A 22,662-nucleotide genomic window follows, 5' to 3' on the forward strand; every position below is an offset into this window, starting at 1 on the left:
TCAGTGGCTCTTACTTCTTCCCTCATAGAGACAAGGAAGATCTTTACAAGATTGCTCCTCTCGTATTAATCTTGGTTTATTTCTTGGTTCATGGAACTTCAACATAGATAAGGCAAAACCTTATTTAAAAAGGTCATATTTTATTGTAATCAATGAAAAAGGTTCCCTGTGACAGTATTAACTCTGATACTTCTAGAAGCCTGGTAAGGTCAACAAAAACAATTACTTTCTTCTCTCCTCCTCCCTCATTGCCCCTCACTAATCTTGTCACATTAGCATTGTTTATTTATTTATTTTTTTGATCATCAAGTAGTATGATAAATTATCTAATGTTATATAAAATTTAATAGAAGAAGAATAATAGGTATTTCAGTTCTTTTGCTTTATTTGTTTTGGAAAACTTGGTGTCTACATCATTTTTTCTTTTTCTTTTTTCTTTTTGGTCAAATGAATTAAATTTTCAAGGCAATAGAAACTTTCCTGGTAAACATTTGGCAAGTCTGACAACATCTTTGGGTACAATATCAACTTGATCTATTAGTTTAAATGTTGTGTTTTAAACAGCAAGCTTTTATTTCTAATCATTTATTTATTTTATTATTAGTTTCAAGTATACAATACATTGGTTCGACATTTATATAGTTTATGAAACGATTCCCTTGATTGCTCTTTCTCTCCTCTGGCTTTCCACCTAGCCATTACATTAATGCTAACTGCATTCCCTATGCTGTGCTCCCCATCCCCATGACCCCATCCCTATCTATCACCTACTAATTTGTACTCGTTTAGCCTTTCACGCCTTTTTCCCAGCCCCTCTAACCCCCCTCCCCTCTGGCTGTCACCAGATTGTCTTCTATATTTGAGAGAGACTGTTTTTGATCTAATCATCTATTCTTCTTTGTACCATCTAAGAATGGCACATATTACTGGGGGTAGAATTAAAAATGATAATGATGCTGTTATCAGAATTAGTGGACACTTGTCAAGTGTTAGTGGTGCACTCATATTTGGATGCTTTGGAATATTTGGTAAATTGTTTCTGTGAGTGCCAATTAAATGTGGGAGCAGACATATGTCAGGTGCCTGGGTTTATCACTGAACCTAAGTAGTGTCTTCAAGGCTCTGTACAACACTACCATATGTTGCATCGGTCATTACATAAAAAAAAATTATAAGGTTGATGCATAAAGCCAAGACTTAGTAATTAAAATGCCCATGAGTCTCCTCTACTTCTCACATACAAGCATTGCTCTTTATGTGATTTGTTGAGAGACAGGGCAGAGAGAAGGGAATGTACGTACAGGGGAGATGACATTTACCTAGTCCTGTAAAACAGAAATAAACATCCTCACATTTAAAGCATCACCAATCTAAGGATGGAACATGAGAGGGTGATTTAGAGTGCTGTGATATTTGTGTCCATGAAGAATGTATCACCTCCACTCAGGTGGACCTAGAATTTGAGGTCTTTCAAGTAGTTCAGTGGTAAAATTCTTCACCATAGTGTGAACCTGCTCCCAAGACAAATTTATTATGTGGTTTTACTCGTAAGAGTAAAAGATGAAGAATCATTTTTACGTTGTGTACTTTAAGAGACTTATTTTAGGTACCTAATTTGAACAAAAATCAGCTCTTTAAAAAATTGGAAACAATCAGAAAATACAAAGCAGGAAATAACCTACGCAATGTACTTTGAAATCTTCAAGGGACCTCTTTTAATTATCCAGAGGGCATTCATTCAGTAAACTGTTTATTACTGACAATGTGCCAGGCATGTTTGAAGTTGTAAATTGGCAGCACAGATTTTTATTTATCCTGAATTATGTTGCAATAAATAAATAAATAAATAAATAAAAGCAAAGGAAAACAGAATAAAACAAAAAATGTTAATAGCTGACACCTAAACAATTATGATACTTTTCCCCCAATTCATATTTACAGCTTCTTAATTTGAAAAGAAATTTAAAAGAACTTGACAACAGTGCGTTCATATTCTTTTGTGGAACCAATTAGCGGGAACCAAAAGGAGTGGCTGCCCCCTCATTATCAGTTTCATAGATGAGATAAGTTAAGGAACACAGTTAGGCAGCATCCCCAAGTACACAAACTGATTGTTGTGGATTCAGATTTCAAACTTCATTTAATCCCCTTAAAAAACAAGCTCCTTTTACTCTTTCATGTTGCAGAGTCTTGTGGAGGTTGCAAAGCAAAGCAAGAGATAAACTATTTCTTACATATGGAAATGCTTTAAATCTACGAAACCTGAATTATACCAGTATATCCCAACAACGAGCTTGTAAATCCGGGCAGAGGTTTGAATCCCAGGTTTCAGGAAGGGAAAGCTGTGGAGGCTCTGAGCATAATTTATTCATGGTCACAAATCTACTAAGTGACAATGTCCATATTAGAACACTGGTCCCTGGCTTCTGGTGCTGGAGCTTTTGGAATGCTGTCATGATAAGGGTTGGCTAACCATCTGAATATTAAGCCCGAACTCAGAAAACATGTGATTCTTAAGTGTAAGATGAACCGTATGATAATGACTTATTTGTATGTCAAGAGTGGTCAAAGATCAGCAATTTCATGTGTTTTTGTGAGTACTTCTAAAGAGATCTGCCCATTTACTGTTACGTTTGAGATGTTTTACTTGTTTATAGAGATTTAACCTTTCATAGGAAAATGAAAATAAGTTTTGGACCTTAAGTTTATTAAGTTACGAAATAGAAGTTGTGGATCCAAATGAGCAGATTAAGCATATAGACCTAAAGTTTAGACCTGCAGATACTACATTTGTGCCCATTCTGGATTCTGCAGAGTTTAATTCTGTTGATTACAAATAGGAAGCAGCACTTTTCCATTTCAGTTATATATACTTAGACTACTGAGTGCTAGTATATAGAGCTTACTACATTTTTATGACTTTTTCATCATTATATTTTAAATAAACCTGAATCACAAAATGTAGTAACAAGGTAAATAAGTGAAAACTGAAAGTGAATAAAATATTCACTTAAAAAGGTTTAATAATCATTTCTCTGTTTTGCAAATGGTAGACTCAGGAAGTATTTATTTAAGGAATGAGTGAAAATATCATGAATACAGGTACAACGACATTGGGCAAATGGTTCTTTCCTTCTTTATGCCTAAATTACTCATGTTAGTAATTTTCTTTGGGCACATGCCTGATAGAGAAAATGTGATTCTGTCTCTTTTTCATCATGATGTCATGTAGGAGAAGGAGCACAACTTTGATGTCACCTAACCTTTGGTACATCTTTTGGTTCCACTGGTTTTTCTAACTGTGTGACCAAGGCAAGTTAGGCCCTCTCTCAGACTCTTTTCTTTAACTGCACAATGGAAATAACAACAATTGCATGCCTGGAGGGTTTGAGATGAAGTGTTTAAAGTTCCTGGCAAATGGCACAGGCTAAATGGTAGTTTTATTATTATTTTTGTTGTTGAAATGATTTTTATAATGAAATATTTATAATTAAAATGATTACATTTTTGAAGTACAATGATTAGTTTACCTGATTTTTAAAACTTCATACCTTTCTGCTCTCCTTGTCTTTTATTTTTTCTTGGTAATAGCTTTATTGAGATATAATTAATATATCATACAATTTACCCATTTAAATTGCACACTTCAGTGGTTTTATTTATTTATGTTTTTAATGAAATAGTATATGTTTAAGATATACTATACATATATAGTGAAATGATTACTACAGTCTAGCTAATTAACATATCCTCCTCACTTCGTTACATTTTCGATGAATGTGCCTGAAATGTACTCTTAGCATTTGTCCAGTGTTCGGTACAGTGTTAAGTATAGTCATCATGCCTGTACATTTGCCCTCTAGACTCATTTGTCCTACATCACTGCAACTTTTTACCCTTTGACCAACATCTCCCATTTCCCCCTCTCCCAGCCTCTGGCAATCTGTATTCTATATTCTGTTTCTAGTGTTCATTTTTTCCCCTTTATTTTTAGATTTCTCACATGAGAAATCTAAAGTGAGACCATACCATGTTTGTCTTTCTCTGTCTGGCTTATTTCATTTAGCAAAGTGTCTTCGAGGTCCCTGTGTGTTGTTGTAAAGGCAAGATTTCTTTCTTTCTCATGACCGAATAATATTCCATTGTATTTATATACCATATCATTTTTATCCATTCACCTGTCGAAGACACTTGTGTACATGTCTTGGCCATTGTGAATAATGCTGCAATGAACATGGGAGTGCAGATATCTCTTTGAAATCCTCATTTTATTTGGGTATGTACCCAGAGTGGGTTTTTATTATATACAGATCTGTGCAACCATCACCACGATTAGAACATTTTAATCACTTCAAAAAGAAACTCCATATCCTTTAGCTCTCACCCCTTATATCCTTGCCCCCTGCCCTGTGCAAGCATAGATCTTTCTTTTTATATAGATTTGCCAGTTCTGGACTATTCATATAAATGGAATTACGTAATATGTAATCTTTTGTGACTGACTTTTTCACCTAGCAAAATGTTTTCAAGGCTTATTATGTGTAGCATGCATCAATATTTCATTCTTTTTTATGGCCAAATGATATTTTATTATACGGATTCCATCGTGTGAATGCACCACATTTTGTTTAGCCATTTTTCAGTTAGTGGACATTTGGTTTGTTTTCACTTTTTGATTATTATGAATAGAGCTGCTATGAATATTCCTATGCAAATTTTTGTTCAAACAAAACTTTTCAGTTCTTTTGGGTATATTCCTTGGAGTGGAAATGCTGGTCATATAATAACTCTATGTTTAACCTATTGAGGAACTGCCAGACTTTTCTAGTGGACCATTTTACATTCCCACTAGCAATCTATGAGTATTCCATTTTTTCCCCATCCATATTAACATTTATTACTACCTGTCTTTTGCATTCTTGTCATTCTAGTGGGTGTGAAGTAATCTCATGGTGGTTTTGATTTCATTTTCTTGATGACCAATATTGTTGAACATCATTTCATATGTCTACTTGCCATTTAATTATGACTCTTGAATAAAGCAAAAAGCTCTAACTTTTATCTAACTTGTGTTGTCCAATTTTTCGTGGCCAGGATTTGGGGGTGGGGGGGATTTATTTAGATATAGAAAGCTCAGCAAAAGATGGTTTAATAAATGTTTCTCCCCTCTGCTGTATTTTAGCCGTAAGTAGATCAGGAAAAGAAAACAAGAATAGAACTAATTGCTCATCAAGAGAGGAGTAACAAATATAAGTGGTTCCAATATGCATTTAAATTAGATTACATTTAATGAGAGGTTTTCTAAATGGAGTTAATTTGAAAGGACACACAAGTCATTGGGTTTAATCTGTGTGCTTTCCAGTAAAAGAACTATAATCCCTGCTCCTCCCCTCCAGTTTCTAGTAAATAAAAGTAACTTGCTAGAAGAGCATTTTACGTCCTGGTTCTCCATGCTCTCTGTGAACGGCGACTGCGGGGAGGTTCACTGGTGTATGCTGTTGGGTTAGGAAAGAAATTCAATTGTTCAGTTTTCATGTGGACTAGAAAACATGGCAATTTTGACAAAAGAGCAAGGAAAGTAAAAGATTTTCCACTCACTTTTGCCCTTATAATAGCTTAAATTGTGTTTTTTATCTTTATTTTTTTCCTCCTCTTTTCTGAATTAAACAAATTCTATTTTGGTCACTTTCAGTGTTAAAATTTAAAACCAAGAAATAAGACTTTTTTATTATAGTTTCCTACTGAATAGGGACTATGTCTATAAATATGCAGTGAACCTATTGTCTAAAAAAGACCCTCTGCATCCAACAGTTGACTATGAGATAATTTCTAAAAATAGTGGAGTAAGAGGACAACTGACTGATTTAGCAAACTCCTTGAAATAAGTTCAAGTGAATTTTGGTGAGAGAAGACAGAAATAGAGATTAAAATATGCAAGCTATTTAAACATTTATAGAAAAGTCAATGTCTTGCCCTGACTAAATTTCTAAGATTTCTATAGTAAGTGTCACCATTATGTTATAGGATATAATATTTTTCTCAAAGTGCTTTCCCATCCAGTATTGCATTTGCCTCCTCATGAGAACTGTGTGGTGTAAATAGGGCAAACAGTATTATCCTTACTTTAGAGATGAAGAAATAGAGGTGTTGAGATGACAACGACCTACCTAAATCTGTCTTCTGGTAACTGATAGAGCAAGGATTGGAATCTGGGCCCCTCACATTGTCAGTGCTTTTTCTGCATACGCCGTGTGGCAATTTCAATTTTGCTGGACTGTTTCTGGAAGAACTATCTAAGGTTTTTTCTTTGTGTATTTTGCAAATTGTTCACCAGCTCTCCCACACTTCTGCCATTCTAAAGACTCTCCTAATGAATTATGCATCAGCATTTGACTTAAAAAAGAAGAATCAAAGGACTTGGATTTAAGGAGTGTTCTCACATTGAAACATACTACTTCTTATATGCTTTGCTTTTCTCTTAAAATTGTTTGTGAAAGAATAATTTAAATACTAACAGAAAACCTCATAGAATGTTGCCACCTCAAGAATGTGATTTACTGAACTGTGGACTAGAGATAGTTTTAAAGAAAAATTAGCTTCAGTGGCATTAAAAAAATTCTAGTTCTTTCCCCACGGTTTCACTGAGTGTCAGTAAAATCCATCCTAAGAAACAAAGTGAATTTCTCCCAGCAGCGCTCACTTTTTGCCTCATGTTGTAACATTTGAATTCAGTATGTTCCATCTAACTCATCTGTAAGATGAGGATTTTTTATGGCAAGCATTTATTCAGCTCATCTTCAGAGTACTTAACACAGAGCCTGACATATAGTAGGCACTCATTAAATATGTACTGAATAAATTAATTAGGATTTATTTGTTTATCATCTGATGTGAAGGAGGAACATAGCCACAGAATTAAAGAGATATTTATAACTATAACAATTATTAGAACTGAGGTCTCATAATTTGGTGCAGAAGTGAGCTTGAGTATGAAAGTGACTGGTGCAGTTATCCTCAGAAGCAGGGATTCTGAAAGTTTGAGGAGTGGAGGTGTCCATTTGTTTCAAACTGCGGTAGGAACTCCCACTGCAGTTTTATGCTTCCTGTTAGCTGTGGTTGTGCCTGGCATTCCGATTCATCGGGTCGAATACAGCCTTTTCTTCATTACCAAACCAGCGTGTAGGTTAGAGTACTTTACAAAGTGTCCTAGGGCTTCTGAAAACACATCTAACCTTCTCTGTGCCCTGAAAGGATGAGTAGAGGCTTTCTAACCAAAAACCACTTGAGTGGCCAGCCTTACATTGTCACTTAGAGCTGAGAGGCCCTGGGTGAAGTTGACTTAATTTCTCTGAGTTCTGATCTCCTCACCAGTAAAATAAGATACAAAGAACTTCTGGACTTGTCGTAAGAATTTATTATTCTTATAGTTTGCTATAAGAATTAGTGATAATATAGGTTAAATGCCGTGAGGAAAGAAAATCTTGTCCTTCTGACATAGCTCAAGTTTAAGTACAGGGCACTGAGACCATGCAAACTAGACTAGAAATTCAGAAAAAATCATTTATATCTTTGGAGTCTTAGATGAAAATGTCATGGCGTGCATTAAGAATCTATCATTACCATGCTTGCTTTCGCAGCACATATACTAAAATTGGAGTGACACAGAAGATTAGCATAACCCCTGCAAAAGGATGACACACAGATTCGTGAAGTGTTCCATATTTTTTTTTTTTATCACGGTGATCACTTCTTTAGATGTACAAATGTTGAATAATTATGGTGTACACCTGAAACTAATATAACATTCTATGTTATCTATATTTTAATAAAAATCTTAAAAAATAGAATCTATCATTACCTTATGTGGAGTAAAGGGAGACTGCTGTTTAGTTAGAGCCTCTTCTCTGTCAGTCTTAAATAAGAAGAACACAACAACTATGCTACTTGTTAGACTTGAAGAGGATAAAATTGTTGGAAACTTGGAAGGGAAGAGACTGATAGTCAATTGTCAAGCTTACATTCCATCATAAATCTTTTAGAGATAGACTGGTGTGACTCTTAGAACATATGACCATTATTGAGTGATGTTATTATCTCATATTTTGTTTCTTGTAGATAGCAGTATCAATTCATACTTCCCTAGGAGAAAAGTATCGAGTGACTTCATGACCTTGGATAATATTCATGCTTGCACAATAAACCCCTCTCTGCTCCTGGTGTGGAGGAGATGATGCATGCAAACCATAGAGCATCAGAAAGTCAGGAAAGGTAAAGGTAATTGCAAGCTGATCACCTTGAATTTTTGAGAGCTCTTACTATTAATTTAGAATTACAGAGTATTCTTTTTTAGCGGTAGGAGAGCAGGAAGGCAAATTATAAACGATTTAGAGACGAGGCCTTTTCTTTTAAAAAAATGTTAATAAAATGTCTTTTTTTTTTTTAAACTATCAGTAGAGGATATTTTTGGAAGACATTCAGATTTGGAAGTGAGGTTAGGAGAGAAATACTTTTTGGAAGATCTTACTAATTTGTATAATCAAAGTAAGTTTTTTCTTTTACCAGTCACTTTTCTAGACTTACTTTTTTATTTTCTGTCAGCTTCCTAATAACTGAAGGTGTTTTCATTAAGTGTGAATTTATTTGTCCTGAATATTAATTTTCTTTTGAATAGATTGTTGTAGAAAACTGAATTTATAATTTCTGGATCACGTTTTGGGAATGAGTCGTTCACAAGATTTTTATTCCCATTAATACTTTGATACCATGTCAAGAAAAATTATTCTGGTTCTCTTTGCTATTGACTAGAAGTGGTTCCAATTATTAATAGTGCACACAAATTGAGATTATAAACACAGGGAACTGTAGATGACGGCATTCCTACCAGACAATGGTTAGTGAGATGGTAGTGACACTAGTAGCCTAGGTACTATAGATTTCCCAGTGACTCTGGCAGGAAGTTTCTGTTGTCATCTATATTTTAGATAAGGAAACTAAAGCCCGCAGATGTTATGTAATTTGCCCGAGGTCACATAGCCAGAAAGTGGCAAATATAGGAGATGAGCTCAAATATAGTGTACTTTTAACCAATTATACCATACCATCTTTGTATTGCTGTGTATCTTTAGGAAGCCCCTTTTCTTTCCTGATGTATAAGTGAGTGGCCTGTTAAAGAAGCAAAGTCCTGTGTTTTCTTTGTTCCCCTTCTAATTCTAATCTTTTGTGTTGTTTCTTAAAATAATGGAAAAATAAACATTTAACATTCATTTTTATCCCACCGTAAAGCTCATTATAGAAAAAAAAGAGGAATTAAACTATAATTCTACCACCTCAGACTTATTAAAAGTCTTAACCCTATGTTATATTTTCTTCTAATCCTTTTCCATGTATGTTTTGATTTATTTCTTCTACTGAGATTAAACTACACTACTTATTCATGGCCGTTTGCATTCTGCTTGTTGGGTTTTAGGATTTTCAATTTGATTTGGTGTGAATGAATCCTCTCCAGAGATGCCTGGCATCTTATTCTTAAGACAGGGATCCATAGCTTAAAAAAAAAAAAAAGGATAAATTTTAACCTATATCAATAGAAGAGTAGAAGGAGAGAAGAAAAAACATAGGGAAAAGGAAGGAAGAAGGGGAAAGGGAAGGGAGGGGGAGGGGAGGGAGGAGGGAGGAGGGGGGGGAGGGAAGGGGAAGGAAGGAAGGAAGGAAGGATGTTGGAGAAGGATTTAAAGAAGGAGAGAAGGAAGGAAGGAGAAGGAGGCTGAAACTCGAAGGACTAATGAACAAAATGGCACAATAGTAAGTGGTTGAACAAGTTATGGCTGTTAAGCACTTTCATGTCCATTATTTTGGTCTCTCCTTTTAATACGTTTGGGGTAGAGTTTTGAGGGCCTAAATCAGAGGAATGAAATCGCTCAAATAATGGCAGAGCCACGACTAAGAATCTGGTCTTTGTCCCTTTGTTGACTGTTCTTTCTCTGGTACCAGGCGGTCTCCAGTATTTGTGGCACACACATTGGAAAAGCTGGGAATTCCAGGGAGAGGGCCTCCAGCATCACTTATAATTGGAGGGGGCCTGGCGCTCTGCTAGCCCTCTGGTTGTGAGAGCTTTGGAAATAGAGATGAAGTCCTATTCTATATTTCATTTTGCATACCCATGGAGCCTGTTATATAGGAGGAACTTTATTAGCTAACATTGGTTCGAGATTATATAACTTTCTTAATTTTTATAAAAAGTTTGTTTTTATTAAAAAGTAATCCTTCTAATTTGAAAAGTCAAAAGTACTACATAGCTTTTAATGAGAAACAGACCCTGCCTCACTCTCTTAGAGTTGCATTTCCCCAACACAACCACTTTCATCTCTAAGCTTTTCTTTTGCTATGAGCATATGTGTATTAGAATAAGAGTGGCTCCAAGGCCCTTAGAAAGTAAGTGGCGGTGGGTATTACCCAGCCTGCAACTCTCTATCTACTCTGAACAACATTGGCTTTTGTAGAGACAGGTGTTTGTGTCTCCATTAAATGCTTGTGACTATTAACCACTTTTTAACCCATGTTCACGACAGAGATTAACACCTTAAGAACATTGTTTTGTACAGTTGTGTATCACATGAATAATCTTTAGTGAAAGCATTAATCTAAGAGCGAGGTGGTTAAGTAATGTCAGAATCAAAGACAGTGGAGGTAGAAAATAAATTTAACAGAGCCAACCTGAGAAGAAAACTGTAATCATATACATCAGTACCCTCTCTACATTATCACAGGCTCCTCCTTCTATAGAGTTCTAACGGGCACAGTTACAAAGTAAAATCTACTTTGGAAACTGTGGAATAAAGTTTCCTAGGGAGTTAAAATTAAGAAGTAAGGCATATAGATATCTATTTTGTCTTTTCAAGTATGTAAGTTTTTCTGATTAGTGTGTTTGCACATGGAAAACTATTGCATTCAGAGTGGCTAGCAGCTTTTTCTAGTAGCTTGTGGAGAAGCAGACATCTTCAATAAGTTAATTATTTTAAGTGCATCTGTAGCTGTGTAATGTGCACATGTGTTTGTAATTACAGTCGGTGAATTTAGAATCAAGTGCCAGATTTATCGGTGTTTATATATTCAACGAATAAAAAAAAAGTCTATTTAATATTGGCTGCTACCTTTACAACTATGCATTGTTTCAGAGTTTGCAAAGCACACTGCTTGATAGTTGTCACCACCTAAATTTGCTGTGTAATGTATAGCACAAAACACGGTGGTGGGTAACCTAACAGGCTTATCGCTGAATTGAGCAAATGTTACTTCGAAGGTTGCCAACGTGGGGCTCCAGAGTGTCTGGCCGTGTGGTGGTAAAACTTGGCACGTATGATCTCAGGGTTTTTCCTCATTTTTTAAAGACAGAAAATTATACGTTAGTGAGTACAGTAATATTTTCAGTAAGTAGAAATAACATGCTGTCAGGACATAATTTATGAGAAGTATTTAGGAGGCCATATACAAATTTTAGAACAGTGGGAATTTTGGGCTAGAAATTTATAGCCTTTTGCTCTTAAAACTGTACACATCAGAAGCTCGCATTTAAATATTTGATGTGTTCGTTAATTTGTTTGTTTATCAATTTATTGGTAGTTTTAGGCTTTATAAATAATACCCTTTTTTGGCAAAGTCAAGAAAAAATATCGAATATGAGTTTAGCAAAAGAAACATCTTAGATATACAGTTCAGTTATGGGTATCACAGTTAGTTATGCTGTTTAATCAAGAATTAGTAAAACAATAAGTGTTTAGCTGGCAAAATTCTATTTCATAAGAAATGGTTTATGTAATAAATGACTAAATAGCTCAGCCTTATTTCTTAGATGGTGCTAATATATGCAAAAACAACACAAAGCCAGTTCTTGATTAATAGGAAGTTTACCTAATTTGTAAGTCATGAGGGCTTTCCCTTCTTTATTCTTGTTCATTATCTCTTCCGCTTCCCCTGCTCATTTTCATGTCAATCAGGGGTGATGCTTAGAAAGCTTTAGGGTGGGAGAGTGATAGGAATTTATTTGATAGCGATTTTGGCTGGTATTTTTGGAAGCTAAAAATTATTAAAAGATTTTGCTGGTGTTTAATTTCAGAATTAATTATTTATGTATTTAAAAAAAATATTCTGCATTCTTTACCGAAGGTAATTTCAAGTTAACTCTGGCTGTGTTATACTGGTTCGGGAACTTTGAAATTCTATATCATGCTTTGCTATTGATTTTTATACTTGTTACAGTAAACATTTCAATGGAATTTATTTAAATTTTTTTTTTTTTAATTCTGGATACTGCTTTATTGAAAAAAAAGCAATAATTTCTCTGCATTTTGTTTCTCATGATCTTTTAGGGCTCAGTGAATAATTGAAGAGATGAGGACTAATTTAGATTTCTGACTATGTAGAAACATTGGTTTATCTGTATTTTTGTAGGTCACACAATTAAGTAATTTTGTAGTTCTAATTTGGAATATCCTAGCACCTACCTAAAACACTGTTAGCTGGAGCTTAGAATATGATAAATACAAAATTCCTCTTGGGTACCATACAAATAGGGTTAATTGCCCTAAGGGAGTTCCAAAGCATGGATGCTAATAACAGCATCATTATAAGATGTTAATTATAACTATTAAAGGCATTGATGGATATATAATCAATCTTTAAAAAATAGTTTTACTTTATTTGTTCTTAGCATCTCTTTATTTTCTTCCTAATACTTTCCATTTGTGAAATACTTTCCATAGTCATTATGCATACATAAGTACAGTTAAGAAAGCAAGTCGAGTAATAGTAATGTTGTAGTTAAATGGTGACTATTGGAAAAAATCATTTATTTTAAGCCTGCTGAATTATAAACAATGAATTAATTATTGTGAGGTGAAGATAGCATATATGTTTAAAGATACCAAAAATCATCATGGATTTTAATGCTATTTCAGTTCAATAAACATGTATCGACTACCTACTGTGTTACCAGGTATTATGGTAAGTGTTTGGGATTCAAAGGTGAATAAATAGACAGTGTGTGTGCCAACTCCCTCTTGTGCAGAATTTAGGGTTATGGACAGAGGTCAACATTAAGCAGCTAATAGAGTGATTTCAGTTTTCTTTTGTGTTCGTGGGGGGGTGTACCTTTCTAAAAATTGCTTATTGGCAGTCGAAGAGATTAGTTTTACTTCATTTTCTTTCTTCTTATAAATGACATGCCTTTGAATATTCTCCTGTTAGAAAGTAAAAGCAGTTTTGAAGGAAGTCTTTTCAGAGTTTAGGATTTTGGTTGTTACACTGACAACAAAGGAGAAGCTGCAAGACAGGGCAGTTGGAGTGAAGAGAAGGAAGAAACGTCGTATCATTAGGGATATTTCGTATATCTTCTTTGCAGGGGAAACAATGCAAAAGCAAATTTATATCTAAACTTGTGCAGTTCTTTATAGATTATAAAATAAGGCTGAGTATATATCCGAGTAAATTACATAGTTATGGAACTGGTCATTGAAAATGTGTGTTCTTTCAATTGCATACCTGGATGCAAATGGCAAAGGTTAGCCCATGAATATTAATAGTGCACCCAGGTTAGATGCTAGTTACTTCTTCCTCATCATTGTTGTCAATACCTAAACCTTTGTTGAAGAACTAATGTGCGAATTAATTTATTTCTTCAACATCACCCATGCACCTATAATGAGTTTGGCCTTCGGTGAGTCACATCAGGTGAGTGAGTAAATAAATCCCTAGGCCGTGATAATGTGGAGCTTAGATGAATAGGTAATTGTCATGCTTTGTTATGAAATTAGGCATAGATTGACACACAGGTTTTCTATTGCTGTGTAAACTATTACTATAAGTCTGAGCAGGCTGGGCTATGTTCTCTACTCAGGGTCTAACAAAGATAAAGTCAAGAGTCAACTGAGCTCGTATCTGGATGCTCTGGGAAAGGCCTAATTTCAAGCTTGTCCAGGTTGTTAGCCCAGTCCAGTTCCCTGCGGTTGTAGGTCTGAGGTTCCTGTTTCCTTACTGGCTGTCAGCCAGGCGGCACACTCTGTTTCTGGAGGGCACCCACATTTCTTCCCATTTGGTTCCCGCCAGCTTTAAGGCCAGCAGTGGAGTGTCAAGTCCTTCTTGTGCTTCACATCTCTTTGACATCTCTTCTACCACCAACTAGAGAAAACCCTTTGCTTATGAAGGGCTCATATGATTAGATTAGTTCTACCAATATAATCACTCTTTTGCCATAATCAGAGGAGTGACACCAGGGGGTGGAGAACATGAGGGTCATCTTAATATTCTGCCTATCATAGTTGTTATTGGAAGTAGAAGAGGAAAGCCAAAATCCAACTAAAGAGGTTAAAAATGGCTTCCTGGAGTCGGCTATGGCTGAGCTGGTGGGACATGTACTTGGGTTAAAGTCGAGGTCTTCACTAGTTGGCTTTGTTATTGTTATTCAACCAATATTTACCGAGGGCCTGCGTTATGAGCAAGTCACTGTATTGTTCGAGACTCATTTTCCTCAGTCATAAAATAGGGAGAGTGATATTTACTTTGCAGGGTTCTTATGAGAACTAGAGGTCATATAAAGTACTTGACAAAGACAGGTACTCATAACTAGAGCTATTAACAGAGCCTGAGATTTGGTGCAGGTGGTAAGGAAATAGTAACATAGGTTAATTCATGCATTCTGTCCTTCATTCAACAGGTACTGAATCCTAAACAGCAGGGTTGAAACTAGGAAGAAGTGAGGGAGATACTTGCCATGAGCACAGAATTTTAGGGAGAGAGAGCAGTAGTGTCAAAAACTCAGTAATAAGATAAATCATGTACTAATATAATATTTATAAAATAAAATTAATTCAGAAAATTCATAATGAACCAAATATCAAATATCAAAAAAGTCAGAATCAGTAACCACTTGTGGTGAGCCATATTGCAGTCTCAAGCAAAAGGAAAAGTCAGTAATACTGATCCTGTCCTTATTTAAACATTTTTTGCATTAGCTTTGATTTTTAAAAATATCATATTATTTTATTTATCTTGATTACTGAGTTTTATATTTTGCTCCTGAGATGAAAGCCTCCAAATAAAACACAGACGTTAAATAAATGGTACAGAAAATTTAGTCAAAGTTACACTTCCAATTTGAATATTATTTCGACTACATTTAAATGTTATTTTAGGTTGGCATCCTGGCATTCTTTTCAGTAGTTCTTTCATTTCCTCATTTATTAAAATAATTATCAACAGTTGTCAAGATGATTAACTTATTTTTTAACAAACATGTCCTATGTATAAAGGAAGAATTCTTTTTTATTTTCTTGGAGTTGCTTTAAACAGTTTCTAGTATCAATAAAGTCCCATTAGAGTGTTCATGTAATAGCAAGTCTGTCAGCTTTGATTTTGTTTTTAATTCCTCTTTGATTTTGGTTGCTCTATAATCATTCTTTTTAGCTCTTACATTCTATTATGCATGCTTTCCAGTAATGTAAGTGGTTAAGGCACTGCAACATAATATCAGAATGACTGGTTCATTTTAAATCTTTGCTCCATTGCGTTATATGGCCTTGTCAGAAAGGCTGACATTTTCTATGGCCTGGGCATCATTATTCCCATGATGACTGTTTAGTCCCACGATTGCCATGTTATTGCTAGCATTTTAACATTTCTGAGAAGTACAAACCAAGCTTGCCACTTGCTATTTTGAATGTATTCCAAACAATAGACTTGACCTATGAATAGATAGTTGGAAAAAAAATATATTGGTTGCTCGTAGCTAATCCAAGTTAAAATGAAGTCTCTTAACTTTAATGGATGTCTCTGACTTTAAAACAGTTACACAGCTTTGACGATTTCGTAGGGAGACTTACTGATCTCCCTTTGACCTTACAAACAAATGCTCCCCTTGTATACAGTAATATACTCATGATTTGATACATTCTTAAATCAGGTAAAACGTAAGCAACTAAAGATTAGTTAGAATTTATGACCATTACAATAAAATGTCCATTTGGGGAGGTAGTATTAATTGATCTAAGGGGATGACACTTCCATTTAGAAATTGTTTTGAATAGTTATAAGCATTAAATGACTAAATGAATATTTTTCTTAATGAAATTTGACTAGAATTGTGAGCTTGTGGTATTGTAAATCACTATTATTGAGAACCAAAACACATTGATATAATAAATTTAATAACAGTAAATGTAACACTAACTTAGCCAAATAATATCTTTCTATATTATGTTCAACTAAAGTCTTAACCCGTGACTTTTTTTTTTTTTAATGTCAGGTCTGAAATGACACTACTGGGAGAGTAATGTTAATAATTAAAATTGTTATGTGCAGCTTAGTTTGAAATGAATTTGAACCTGCATTCAAAGCATCCGCACACTGTGAGACTAGACAGTTCTGTTTACTGCTTTAAAGCAACTGCTCTGTGGGAGCCTTTTAAAAATACCCACGTCATTAATATATTTATTTAAAATGTCGAGCAGCTCTGTGTACCCCAGCAAAGGAGCAGGAAGTAGATGCCACTGTAAGCAACATAATAGGCTTGCCTCTTGGTTTTGTTTATATGGATATTGTAAATAGTTCAGGAAGTATGAATGGATAAGTCATCAGAAATCAAAGATTAAAAACACAGAATTCTCCACCTACGGATTTGATTGTCAAAAAAAATTGGAGGTTGATTTAAATCTGGGATGCTCAAGTGTACTGGTAGTAAGTCACAAATACCCTGTTGAGCTTTATTTAATGCTTTTTAAAAAGGAATAGTTTACCTTTCTGATGGCTAAATGCCAGTGCCCAAAAGGAGACAATTCCTTGATGTTCTTCAGAGGATCACATTCAAAATACAGCATATGTGGAATAATAAATACATGTTGGGAGAAGAAAAGAAAGTCTACTGGTGAGGAAAGGAAGCTTTAAGTTCTCTCTCAACTCCTCCAGTAATAATTTACTAAGTGACATCAAATTGCTATTTTTCCTGTGTTAGAAATTTCCAACAGTTCCAAATAAATAAAATAGTATAGTTTGATCTAGTATAATTATTTTTTTTCTATTTATTTGCAAGTTTGAAAAGTAGAAATGATAGTGATTATTGTATTCTCTTCAATTAGTATATCAGGGGGCAAACCGATATTATCTTTAGTAAACAAATGAAAGTGTCTTCATTCTTCAGAAAACTACATCTTTACCAATGGTGAGTTGTTAAGAGTGGGTATTGTGGAGGAATTGATTTTTATCCTATGCTTTTAGCTACTTTATTAGACTTTCTACCTTTCAGTTAGCCTATAAGGCTATTTCCTGTGAATTTTGATTAAGAAGAGTGATCTGTTGCTTTTTAAATTTTGTGATCACTTAGTGATCGAAACATTTGTATTCCAAATGAATGCACAGGAATTGTCAATAGTTACTTGTTTTCCCTCTTTAATAGACATAAGCAATAGGTTTTCAAGTTTAATGCTGTGTGATGAGTTTATTTAAGACAAAGGAGCATTTTCCTCTGAGTCTCTTGGAATAGTCTGTTGACTTAGTAGGAAAACATAATAGTTGAAAATGTTCTCATTCCTATGGAGTGAGAATTCCAGATCATTTACCACCATTTCGAGGCTACTATGCCAAGGCAGAACCAGCTATTATTGTAAATTATTTTAATGTTAGTGGTAGCGGTTTTGATCAGTGATGAAAGTAATTAGTAAAATGACCTTTAGTAAGTCTTCTCTTTAGTTAATTAAAAATGATATGTAGAAAAGTGTTTGAGAAATGCTTGTCCTGTGAATGACTATGGCAGTGATTGTAAGAATCATAATGGACAGTGTATTAAACATTGCTAGCTATGTGTTGAACAGTGGAAGTTGAGGAAAATGCATCTCTGCCCTATAGAGCTCAGATTCACTAGCTTCTTTTTGGTTAGGTGAGGCCATCTCTTTAGTTCTGGCCAGTGAGCTGTAAGTAGAAGAGATGTGTGTGACTTTACAGGAATCATTTCCTTTCTTATTTCTTGCCAGCTAGAATGTAGATGTGATGGTGGGACCAAGGTGGGCCAAAAAGCAGAGAGATGCCATGAGTTTGGAGTATTCTATCTTTATGTAGATAGGAGATACCAGGTAGGAATCCAGGATGATTGACTCAGAAAAACTAAAAGAAAACAGGGAGGTATACTGCAAAGAATATTTGCATTGGCTTTACAAAACCTGTATCATGGAACCAGTATTGCCATTTACTATTTAATGATCCCTAATTCCTTAAACTAGGAAAATGTGATTGATTGATATAAAGATGAAATGGAACGTGTATGGTAAATTGCTTTGTAAACCATATCTTGGGTAATTAGCATATTGAATAAGTACAACTCAAAGTGAAGAAATTATAATGTAATTTTAAAATGTACTTCCTACTGTCTATTTAAAGTATATGCAGAGGGGGAAGTTTATCTCCTGTTATTAATGAAAATTCTGGCATGTCCTTTGACTTTTCTGTATTAGAAAGCCTTATAATCCCCTTAAATTTTAATCGTAGTCTCCTTTGGGAAGTAAATCTTTGCCTCTGTCATAAATCTTTGTTCTAGAAGGGAATCTGCATTCTGGAAAGGTGTGTGTGTGTTTGTGTGTGTGTGTGTGTGTGTGTGTGTGTGTGTGTGTGTGTGTGTGTGTGATGGGCTTTCATTCATCGATCAAGTATTTATTGAACACCTAACTGTGTAGCAGGCATTGTTCTAGGCTGGGGAATACAACAAGTAACAAGATAGAGAAACTCTTGCCACTTGGAGCATACTTCTAGTGGCTACTTTTTTCTTCCTTACTGTTTCTTCTCCCGTTCACTAGCTGCTGCCATAGACTCTTCTGAAATATAAGGATAATGTAAAGGGTCCACGGGAAAATTCTTTTTTTTTTTTTTTTTTTTTTTTTTTGAGTTGTGGATTCACACTGGCTTTCTATACTCTGAACCTAACAGATTTTCAGAGCTGACTCATTTTTTGTGGATATGACTCTGAACCCATCAGAGCCTTCCCTGCTGGGACCCTCTGACCACGACTCCCCTAGACTTTTTTGTTTTTCGCTCAGGCTGACACTTGTCTCTCAGCCTTGGTTTTTGGTCATCTATGCCACAGTCTTTCTTCTGTCTGTGACCCTCCCAGATGTCCTTCTTAGGAGAGATTCAAGATGCCTCCAGTCTGGATCTTCTTTCTCTGGACTCACTGCTAATCCACAGAGAATGTTTGCCCATCTTTGACCTCCTCTCAGAAAGGAAAAACATCAGATGCTTCTCAGGTACAACACTGTTAGTTGTGCTGCATTAGGGCACCGTATATTTCTCAGAGTAGGGGCACCAGTATGATGACTTCTAACTCTGGGACTACATAACAAGCTCTCAGTATGGCCTTGAGATTCCTCTCTCTTGAGGTGAAAAAGATAGAACTCTCACTCCTGTTCTTCTCAGTTCGATTACCTGACACTTTTCCACCCACTAAATCAACAAGGGCGACCTGTGATGCCTACTTTGAAATTTGCATTTCAGTTTACATCTCCCTGACTATCTGATACTTATCTGAGGCCTTGGCTAAAACTCTTACTTTACCCAGTTATACTTGCTCTTTAAATATAAAAGTTGTTTGTTTATATTCTCTCTCAAGAGAGTTTTCCTGGGGTAGCACTGATTTTTTTGAATATTGGCTAAATTACTTAAGCTTGGCCCAGATGTGCAGGGAAAATGGAGCTTTTTTATTACTCTGTTAACTGATCTGGCCCTTCTTGCTTCCTGGATATTAGGGAAGGGAACCACTACATAGTCACACAGAAGAAACTAGTCCAACATAATTAAATCATATCTTTAGGCAAAATGGGGGGTCTCTAAGGTTTGCCATCCTATCTGTACCCTTTTAAGAAGTCATGTGGGTATATGGGAGAGGAAGTGGGACATTGGGGAGAGTGGAAAATGGGGTCTTTAGATCTGTGGCTGCTATTACTGTGATTAAGACAAATGATTGCTCAGATGCAGGTAGTTCTGTCTTTGAGAATCTGGATAAATCCCTTTGTTTGGATCTCAGTTCTCTTATTCCTTATACATACATACATTCATACATACATTTTTTAATATTTGTATTTCCCCTTCTGGGTAACATAAAATTCTTGGGCTACTTTGTCCCATGTGAAGCCTTCGTGAATTTAGTATAGCCAAAGATTTTTGTCATTACCCTTAATGTTTTGGGGTTCTTCCTAAAGCACATCCCTTCCCCAGTGAGTGCAAAAACACAATACCCAACTTTCACGAACCCTTCGTATTCTACATCCTTATAACAAAAATTCTTCAAGATAGACAGACACATGCTTTATTTGGTTCTTTCTGAAGTCTCCCTAAGTCATGTCATCTTCGTTCATGTTTTCAGCCTTATAGCTAAACCTAAAAGACCTAATCGGGAGATCTGTCAAAAATATTGTGATATCTACAATTTTTACATTATTTCCTATCACTGTATAATAAATAAGAACAGAAGATAACCAAATAGCATTCAATTGAGAAGAAATAAGAATTTAGAAATAGCTGTCTTCAAGATGACTTTCCACTATATCCTGTATATTCTTTATTCCCTAGATCCAGTCCATTTTTATTACCACCCCTGCATCATCCATACCCAGACCGTGTCACCTCCTTGCCTCTAGTCTTTATCTACTTTAGTGCATTGTGATTGCTCCATGTGTAGACAGTTACCATTCTATAACATATAACAATTCTGATTGTGTCTATACATACTGTTTTCCATCTTTAATATAAAATTTCTTTTGCAGATGCGGCTAGCTCTGTGGATTTAGGCAGGTTATTTATTTTCTGAGCCTTGTTTTAGGCATTAGTAAATAAGGATAATAATACCTGCTTCATACGATTAATGTGAGGATTAAATGAAAGCGCGGATATATAGCATTTAGTGCCAGGTAGGTAGAGACTATTAGGCATTCAATAAGTAAATGGTAGTTTTTATTATTATTCCTTTTCATTGTAGCACAAACCTTTCTTTTCAGCTGTGATAGTATCCTTACTTTCCTAAATATTCCGTGTCTAGTTTTGATCTTTGTTCCTAAATTTTGCTTATAGGTTACAATTTTCGAGTTCCTTTGTCCTTCTGCCTTGCCTATTTAAGTCCTATCCATCCATCAGAGTCCATTACAAGTCTTATTTGTTTTACAGATGCCTTTCCGATAGCTTTATTTCCTGCTAATCTATCCTTTCTTTTAACTCTCTTAACACTACAGAAAATATAATATCCTTACAACACCATAGAAAATCTGTCTCCCTAGTCATAATGCATTGTCTCTTAAGTATGTATTTTATATTTCCTCTCACTGTTTCCCATTGTTTTTCTAATTTTTTCATTGTTTCCCTTAGCTTCTTCAATTAGATAGTACGCTTCTGAAAAGTTTTGTTGTCTTTTTGACACCCCCCCTTTTTTTTATCATTAAACATGCATATATTAAGTGCTTGGTAACCAGTTGTTACATAAATATAAAACTCAGAGTACTGTTGACTAGTAATAACTATTAAATAATGTGGATTAGACTTCTATAACCTTCTAATGGCAGTATCTATCAAAAGTATTTAGTATTTGTATGTTTGAGAAAAAATATTAGCAAATACTATGGAAATCTGAAATTTGAACTTTTAGTACTTTCATCAACGAGAATAAGAGTCAAGTACTGTTTCAGCTTGAAATGTTTTTGTTTGCAAATAACAGGAAACCTGTCTCTGGTGACTTTAAACAAGAGTTTATTCTTCTCAAATAACCAGAAGTTGGAGACCAGCAGTCTGGGGCTGCTCAACATCCTAGACCGCGACCTTCCTTTCTCCTTCATCATCCTTGGCATATTGACTTGCATTCTTATGTATGCTACTTTATTCTTGCTGGTGGCTGCTACACTTCTGAGCATCAGGTCCTTGTCCTGGGCAGAAAGTAGGGGGGGTGCGGCAAAGCATAGAAAGGGGAGCATTTGCTAGGTTTTTAATTTTTTTTTTTTAAATTTATAGAGGCAACATTAACTTTTATGGAAATCCTGCCATCAAACCTCTACTTACACCTCCTTGTATAGAATAGTCACAGGGGTGTGACCCCTCTCTGAAGATGGCTGGCTGGGAGCAGGGGGCGGACGAGGGATAGGACAGGCACCAACAGTATGCCCCACAAACATTAAGCAACAGATTAAATAACTATTTTTCTAACTGAAGTCCCACTCTGAAAGTGCCCTTCGCTATTTATTTTCCAGAAAAAATAACTTCTGAGGCTAGTAAAACTACTAATTTAGCTTTCAGAAGAGAAGTTTATACTTTTTTGAGGGGGGTTCTGCTGCATATTGGCTTTCCTTTTGTTGTGAAATACAAAAGATATTACGATCTCAGGTTTGGATTGAAGAACTACTCAGAATCTAAATCCTTGTTTTATTGCTGGAAGGAAGGGAAAAAAAAAAAATGGTAAGGCACCAGTGAGCATCTTGAAAGATGTGACAAGGGATTTATTTTCCCTTCTGTTCATGTGTGTGCCCTTTAATTTTTTCATTCCTAAAGCAGAGCTCAGGCAACCCCAAATTAAAGCAGCTCATGCTGTGTAGCACGTGATGATTAAATCTTATCTGACTTTCCTGGAGATGGACAGATAAGTTTGTTGCAGAA

General features: G+C 35.3%; 1 protein-coding gene and 1 pseudogene across 3 annotated transcripts in view; both read left to right on the forward strand.

Moving 5' to 3' along the window:
- Nucleotides 1-22,662, forward strand: part of TMTC2 (transmembrane O-mannosyltransferase targeting cadherins 2) — a 346,015-nt gene that overhangs the window by 21,788 nt on the left and 301,565 nt on the right. The gene's annotated exons all lie outside the window — the stretch shown is intronic.
- Nucleotides 7,626-7,726, forward strand: LOC120607627 (uncharacterized; annotated as a pseudogene).

Source organism: Pteropus medius, unplaced genomic scaffold (genome assembly GCF_902729225.1).
Source record: "Pteropus medius unplaced genomic scaffold, Ma_sr-lr_union100, whole genome shotgun sequence".
Classification (NCBI taxonomy): Eukaryota; Metazoa; Chordata; class Mammalia; order Chiroptera; family Pteropodidae; genus Pteropus; species Pteropus medius.